This window comes from Orbicella franksi, chromosome 14 (assembly GCF_964199315.1).
Source record: "Orbicella franksi chromosome 14, jaOrbFran1.1, whole genome shotgun sequence".
NCBI classification, from domain to species: domain Eukaryota; kingdom Metazoa; phylum Cnidaria; class Anthozoa; order Scleractinia; family Merulinidae; genus Orbicella; species Orbicella franksi.
The window spans coordinates 7208475-7217128 of NC_138158.1; the positions used below are offsets into that span (position 1 = coordinate 7208475).

At 39.3% G+C, this 8654-nt stretch overlaps 1 pseudogene across 1 annotated transcript; it reads right to left on the reverse strand.

Annotated features, from left to right (window-relative positions):
• Positions 1 to 1382: 1382 nt before the first annotated feature.
• On the reverse strand, positions 1383 to 7641 carry LOC145468735 (exosome RNA helicase MTR4-like; annotated as a pseudogene). The gene is made up of 8 exons (XR_014042241.1): positions 7575 to 7641; positions 7406 to 7487; positions 6934 to 6999; positions 6460 to 6565; positions 5849 to 5905; positions 4989 to 5150; positions 3646 to 3750; positions 1383 to 3052 (listed from the first exon to the last, which is right to left on the reverse strand). The product of XR_014042241.1 is annotated as an exosome RNA helicase MTR4-like (transcript).
• Positions 7642 to 8654: the final 1013 nt, after the last annotated feature.

The window sequence follows — 8654 nt, forward strand, 5'->3', positions numbered from 1 at the left end:
CTACAATGAGTATATTTTAAAGATAAAAATGTTGTGCCTGCGGATAAAGAAAAACATATTACACCCCTATCTCTCCATAGCGGTCATCTCTCGAGAACTGCTACTTTTCCCTGTCCTCAAGATTAACTTGTGGCTGAAACGGAAAAAAGAAAAACCTTTTAAGTGATTTAAAAGCTAAATTATTTTTCTTTTAAACGAGTATGGGAGAAAAAAAATCTTCGAGTCCCCCATGGGTCTTGAACCCACGACCTTGCACTCGCACCTTGTGCAAATGCGTTACCCCTGGTCAAGGGGGACTCTGGTTGTGAGTTAAGCAATTTTTTAGCTTCATATGTGTCTGTAGTTGCTATTGGTGGCCCAGTTTAGCTCCGGCAAATGTGCCGCAACAATATTACAGTCAAACCTCCACTGACGGCGACAACTTTATAGCAGCCGGTTTTTCAGCTTCGTTCCGGCCGACAGTCCATACATTCAGTCCTATTTTAACTTTTCTACAGCGGCAACGCCCACGCAAGCACGTCCCAAACTACCAAAATGACCTCTCCACATCGAGCAGTTAATAAAACGACTGACAAACAGTTTATACAAAACACTATGTTGTATTGTAAAAGCTCAGAAAACTTGATCCGTACCGCACGTGGTTGGTAACTGTTTTCGGTTGGTTTCTGTTTTATTGATATATTTTAATTATGTTGGGTACTGCTATGCCACAATGAGCATATTTTAAAGATAAAAATGTTTTGCTTCCGGAAAATAAAGCCTCATTATACTCTTATTTCCTCATAGCGTCCACCTCTGGACAATGGCTACCTTTCTCTGTGCTCCAGATTAACTTGTGGCTTAAAGGAAAAAAAAAGAAGGCTTGAAATTTTGTCGAAAAGATAAATAATGTTTCTTTAAAACGAGTATGGGAGAAAAAAAATCTCCGATTTTGTTGCGGGGCTAGAAACCACGACCTTGCACTCGCACATTGTGCAAATGCGTTACCCCTGGTCAAGGGGGGACTTTGGTTGTAAGGTACGCAAATGTTTAAGGTTTAGTTACGAGGGCGATAACAACTTGATACACGTATGAACTTAAAAAACACTACGTAGCTTACAACCAGAGTTCCTCTTGACCAGCGGTAACGCGTTTGTCCAACGTGCGAGTGCAAGATCGTGGGTTCAAGACCCGCGGGGTCTCGGAGATTTTTTTTCCGCTCTAGTCGTTTCAAAGAAAACTTTTTATCTTTTGGATAATTTAAAAGGGTTTTTTTTTTTTGTTTGAGCTGATTTTGCAGTGAAAATGTTTTGAAGAAATTGGATCTGGCCTAAGTTAATGGAACTAACCTGGGTTACAAAAGAGCCAAGGAACAGTCTGAAGAAAGTAGCGGGAAAAAATTATAGAGGACGCTCAGAAGAAAGGGCGGAAAACCGAGAAATCTAAACTGGTTTCCAAAGTAAAGATAGACCACTTTAGATTTGGCGGTATTTCGCCCTTTTTGAGTGTTCTCGGGAGTGTTCTCCACATTTTGTTGTCCACAGCTTTCTTCAGCCTGTGCATTGGTGGATAGCAGTAATAAAAGATTATTATGTACAGTGCGTTCAGTGTCTTCAGTCGAGGTCTCAATTAAAGTTAGCTCGCAATGCTGCGAAGTTTTGGCGAACGAGCGCATTTTGATCAAGGGAGCTCGAACTGCGAAGAGGCTTGGGAAGAGATGAGAAAGCGTCGTTGGGAGTAAGAGAGAAGCTGAAAGTGGAGTGTTTTCGCGCCTGCTGTCTCCAGCTCCACCTCGCTCACTTTTCCTAAGTCAAAATGGCGGCAAATGTACTCGATGGAGTACAGATAACTCGCGAAGTCTGCACTGCAATTAACTGGAAAAATTCCATCAGCCGAAATTGAAAACAGAATGGGGTAGGGTGGAAATAATTAACTGGAGTTTTACAGGTGATGAAGATATAATGATAGAGCCGATGTTTTAGTGTCCATAGTGTTTCCTTGTTTTATTGTTAAGACTGAAGATAAGAGAAGTCCCCTCCACAACAACAACAAAAACAACAAAAAGCTAAAACCAAAACAGGTCATTTATTAAAGTATTTTTTCAGTTTTAACATACAGTATATACAATACAAAAATGACGATATTTGTCAGTGGGGATCCCAAGGGCAAAGAAATTTCGTGACCGAGGAAAATATCCGCTTAGTTCGAGCAATATAGCGACTTAAACTCAAGTTTTTAATCGAAAGCGAAATAACATCTGATGAGACCCGAATTTCAAGACATTACGTCAACTCTCGACAAAGCTAACAGACATTTTTTGCAGTAAAATAGAAGTCAAAATTTAAGAGCTCCATTCTTAGCTTTATTCCAAGTGTGAAATTATTTTGTTGAGTTATTATTACATTGAAAAGAGAATATCTGCAGGACAATCGAGGACAGTTAGCGAACGTCTCATGCTAGCCTTTCATGCGGTTTTACGAAGATGTCAAACTACCCAGGCACAGTTCTGAGCTCTTGAACTTCTTGTCTTGCCTTGGAAATAACTTTCTAATTTGCCAAAAAATGAACCTAAATCAAGACAGTCGCCCTTAAATAACAGTCATCAACGACCTTTCATAATCAAAGGGATTATTTTCTTTACATTTCTTCATTTGTAAAAGTTATCGTATCTAGCACTATATTATGTAGCGTTACTTATTAATCCTAAGTCCAAGAAGTGTACTCTCCCAAGCTAAAAATAATGTTCTCGAGTAATGAATTTCAAAGTTTAAGGTAATTATTTGGTCTAAGAAATGTCGTTTTACTCCTCAGTAAGTTCGTGGGCTTGTAGGATTAGCTGTTCTTTAGAGTACAGACCGCAGATTGTCTTGTGGTAAAATCTACAAGCCAAAATGGATAGAAAAAATCGAACCAACAGCACCAAACAAAATGCAGAAGCATTATTGTCCAAGGTTCCAAGGTGTACTGCATCAAGAACTCGTTTGTGTAAGTATCCACAGCAGCTAATTCATGTTCACCTCTCAGAGGTACAAACTTGCCGCAAAGACAATGTCTCTCTTGATTTTGATGATACCTTGGAGAAACGTCAATACGAGAAAATTATTTGGAAGTTAAATTAAACGTTTTCCAAAAGGGTTAATAAGCCATAATATAAGTGTTTCTTGGTCATGCATTCTTCGCTTAGGTCATTCGTGTATATGGATCAGTCACAGAGGAAAGAGGAAAATTATTAGTTACTATCACAAACACAGAATGTGTCCAGAGCTATTTAGCTTTTAATCTTTGTACGCATTGCGTACCTATCTATCTGCCAATTTTCTTCACAGTGAGTGGCACATAATCCCCCCTTTCGGGTCGGATGGAAGGGGTAGAGGACTCGTGTTCAGGTCAAAACGCCACTATTTTTATCCGCAATAAGTAACATAAGTTGTGGTAAATGGTAAACTCTTACCATTTGTGCCCGTTCACGGGAAAACATCCGTTAAATGGGCGAAACAAATTTTGTCCTTCTTTTCTTATACAGACTCTCCAACCAAAAGCATTCCTCTCATCACCCTAATTATAATATTAACATTTTCAGGCTTCAATTTAAATGATTTAAAATACCTCGACATAAAACCTTTACCATGTAAGTAAAAAAAAAAAAAAAAGGAAGAAAAAAAATACCTTCTGCAAATTTATTTTCCAGTTCAGTGTTTCCAATGGCTTTTGACGCTTGACACATTTGTCTTAAAAGTTCTTCCAGGCGACGCATGCGACGAATAATACTTCCTAAGAAAACAAAAATAACATTTAATTTTAAGTCTTAATGAACTAATTCAACTGCCAGATTCAAGTAGAATGAACTTTATACATCGACGTAGTCTCTTCCAGACGTTCAGTTAGTTGGTAATATGAGCTACTGTCTAATTGGAAAAGATTCCAAAGTCTCTTTGGTAGTAATTTATGCTTAATCTTATGCATGAAGATAACAATATCCTGTAATCGTCTGTTGTACAACGATGGTATGTCTGCTTTTACCAGTAGTTTCTCGTAGCTAGAATGTTTATCCTTAAATACTGCCCTGAGTCCTCTTTCTTGTATGCACTCAAGCTTTCTCTTGTCGCTAGCCTTGCAGAAGTGCCAGGTGAGGTGACAATAAGTAAGGTGTGGTAAGATTGCCACTATATAAAGCTGCAATCTTACTACACCTTACTTATTGTCACCTCACCTTAGACAGTAGCTCATATTACTTAAGGAAACGAGAATTTGTTCTACCACGATTTTCCTCGGTGACATATGGAAAACACTCACTTCGTTACCAGGGGCCCAAACTGTGGAATGATCTCACTCCTAGAATAAGAAATATACCCTCTTTGAAGCAATTTAAAAGCGTCATACGTAATGAGGATCTTACTGCTCTAACTGCTAATGTTAGTGACTGTCGAGGCTGCAACCTATGCCGAGAATGACTCTTCGTTTACATAAGTTTTACAATTAACATACATAATTTTAATATTTTAATAGGGTTTAAGATATATAATTTTAATATATTCGTAGTCTTTTTAGCTAAGTTAACGGTTGTAATTAGGTTTCTATATACTGTATAAGTGCCCACAAATATTTTGTAATTCAGAGTTGAACAAATGATTTTAATTAGGTTATTAGTTAGGTGTCCACGATTAGTGGAGGGGACTTCTCCCCTCGGCTACTGCCTTTTGACACAATAATAAAGTTATTATTATTATTATTATTATTATTATTATTATTATTATTGAGGCGCATCGAGAAAATCAGTGCGCAAAAAAATAAAAAAGCGCGGTGAGAGGAAGCGCTTTTTTGTATTTTTTCGCGCACTGATTTTCGCGCTGTGCCCCAACTAACTGAACGAGGCTAACATTGACGGGACTGCATAATTCAACTTGCGTGACAACATTTTATTTTATTGTGCGAAAGCCACGAATAACCTGGAGAATCATGCAACCACTTGTTATACCAGTAAGCAGGAAAGTTTTTTTGAGAATCATTACCTTCAAATGCATCAGTCATTTTACAGATCTGTGAAAATGACGCTCCGTTTGCCCAAGCGAATACCACATCCATGATATGAGGTTTAAAGGACTCCACGTAAGTTTCCACGTCAATTTGAAGCTTAGCTTCTTCTGAAACCTTCTGATACGCCGAGCAGATTCCTAGAAGACAATATGTGATGTTAGAATTGAAAACATAGTAACGCAATGCAATGAAGGCAAAATGAACAGCTACGATGTGTTATGTGCTAAAATCTACCAAAACAGCCACACGTTGATTCATTCTTCGATGACTAATTATCTGACTGACTGACTGTCTGTCTATCTGACGGACTGTCTGTCTGACTTACCAGCAGACTGATCACCACCCAAAGAACCAACTGCTTGTCTATCTGACAACACACCAACAGACTGACTGAACGACTGATTGTCTCACTGAATGACTGAATTACTGACTGACTGTTAGATTGACTGACAAACAGTCAGCCTGTCTGACTGGCTGACATACTGTCTGTCTACTGGTCTGTCTGTCTCTGCTGTCCGTCCATCCATCTGTCTGGCCGAACTACCGACTTATTAACTGACTTACTGACAAACCAACTAATTGACTGATCGTTTGTTTAACTGAATGACTGACAAAGTGATTTTTCGTATAAAATGCCTAATAAACCGACAAGTCGGACGTAATAATCAACACCAACACTGACTGACTTAGAGCCGTACTACATGGAACTGTCCATAAGATGTTTGGCTGTCTGATAGACAGACAGACAGACAGACAGACAGAAATTACTAAATATATATCAAGTCAAGACCCGGCCGGCCATCGGCTACTGATAAACAATGTAAACTATTCCTACCTGCATCTGTCTCAAGGGACCTGCCAACTCTTCTGTCAGTTTGGGCGATTCATCACTCTGTTTCAAAGATAAAAAAAAAATTATGTGACTTTAATCAGACAATGTCTTGTAAACTCATGAATGCCACAATAAAACCAAGATGAAAAGTGTATTTCATGGAAACAACAACAACAACAAAGACAGCCTATCATCCTATGTTATGATCCTTTTCGATTGTCATCTAACTTTCTCTTAAATTACTATCTCAGTAGTCAGGTGACTAGAATATTGCAATTAGTAGGGGGGAATTTGTCTCGGGGTGGGGTGGGGTGGGGGACTCCCATATAAAGGACAGGGGTGCTTGTCGGTAATTTTGAAAAGAACCCTAAGAGGTACCAAGATCCCGTTTTGTGGGTGTGGCTTGAAATTTTATTTTCACCCCTAAGGGGTGCCAATTCTAAAACAACACATTATCTCCTGTCATATTTTTCTCGGCTCAATAACCTAAAAGTCACGCCCCCACGAACTTGTCTTTTGAGTCAGAACTAACAAAATCAATGCCTACAAGAGGAAACCAGTTACAAGCTGAAAACTACAAATACATAAATAGGTAAATGAATACATGACTATACCTTTTCTTCAAACACAAAACAGCTGAGCAACGCCACACACTGTTGAACTGTAAGGTCGTTGAACACTTCATTGAAGATCATCTCTGTGAGTAAAAGCTTGTCTCCACTGCGAATGAAGCACAAAATGAGATTAATTTTGACATACGCAGTTTTCAAAGCCATTTCATTTCACTTTCACAGGTGCCAATTTACCAAAAAGTACACAGTTAACCAAATCTACATGTAATTATGGGTTTTGAACGTCTTTGCATCGCTTCTATTCTTTATTGAACTGAGATATTTTCTGAATATAACTGCACAAGGGTAGTGGTGAATGTTGCATGGCTCAAGAACACAAGACAAGGAGCCCTGCCAGAGCTTGCAACTGATCTCGATATCTGACTGAGTATGATACACAAACAATTTTCCTGCACCATGTCTTCCACTTGTAGTGAGGACTCGCGCATGGGTTGAAATGTTAGGTTTTTTACCAACCTGCTAAGTTCACAAGCTGCATGTCCTTTGAGCTCAATAACATCTGATGCCGTGGTATATCCTAACCTGGGAAAAAGAAAACACACAAGGATGCTGTCCATTAAGGTTGTAATTAAGAAGTGTGTATCAGGCCAAAACATCTCATTCTGCAGGGGGGTTTAGCCTGGTTTCTGAGGCATTAAGAGTCCAGAGGTATTTCTATTACTCTCTGGATGGGATGCTAGTCCATTGCAGGGTTACTCCCAGCAGTAATTTTGCTGGTACCCATTTATACACCTGGGTGGAGAGAGGCACTGTGAGAGTAAAGTGTCTTGCCTAAGAACACAACACTATGTCCCTGGTCAGGGCTCCAACACACACTGTTTGAAACAAATCAACCATTAAGCCACCTCACCTCGCCCCTGCAGTGGTTCATTAAAACAGTATTGCACACAGTTTCTGTCTACAACATGAACATTTCAAATCTGGTTACCTTCTTAAGACTCGTTTCCTACACTTGAGTTCATCAAGTTGTAAGATTGTCTTTGTTCTCTTCAGTTCTTTCCTGTTTTGACCTCAGCTAAAATCTATGAAGAAGAAACAGAAATATTAGTTCCAAACTGACCAGTTATGACTAGAACAAAAATGCAAATGATACAGACGATCTTCCGATGAGGGGGCACCCTTGGGATCAAAAGTAGCATAATGATTGTATGTGGCTTTGACCATGACTACAGGTGTCTACTTAATTGGAGCTGTCCATTTGCCGAGGCTCAGCTGCAAGAAAGTGACCAGTGGAAAGAGTGGGAAAGCAAATGAAAGTCGGAAAATGACTGATTTTAACTTTCTGACTGGTTGGTTGAAAGAGGCTCATGCCCTTATTCCTGGGAGTTCACTAAACATTTGTTAACACAGAGGCTTGTAGGTCTGCAATATGGCCACATAGTGTACATGTTTTGGACGCTTTATGTACCTATGATGCTAGGCAATTGAAGAGCGAAGAAAAACAATTATTAATAGGATGTTAGAGATGTTTAGTCTTGTTTTGTTTCCCATTGCACACAATGATCACAAACACAAAGTTGATTGTTCACACAAAGCTTTCAATTATAAGACCTGGCACTGGCCCACTGGAACTCTGTTGAGTATTCTGAATATTTTAATTTGAATCACCAGATAAAAGAGTTTTTAAAAATTTGGCCTCCAAAGGAAGTTGTTCTGGGTTATTTCACTCAAATTTAATAATGACTCTTCATCGTTACCTGTGCTTTCTTTTTGCATAAGTTGTACAGTGACTCTAGAGAGGGATCATTGTGTAGTGAATGAGTGTACATACGATGTTCTAATGTCTCTATTTTCTGTTTAAAAGCAAAAAAGCCACAGCATAAATCATCGAAATAAATAATATTAAAGGCTCAGAGTTGGGGGGGGGGGGGGGGGAGAGGTTGTTTTACACAGCATTTGAGGGAAGAGGCAAATTAACTGTCCTTGGATTGGATGCTAGATCATCATATAACATGTTAGCCAACCCATATGTCAGGTTGCCCAAACAATAGTTACCTGTGAACAGGCTCTCTAGTTGAAGATGGGGTGAAGAGAGGGAGGGAAGAAAGAGAAGTGAAGAGAGAGGTGGGGAGAGAGGAGCCCAGCTCCCCTTAGCTACTTCACTGTTAGTCTAGCCTGTGTATGAGCAGAACAAAATCAGGCCACCCAAAGGAGTTTTTTGCATTTGGGCCACGTGA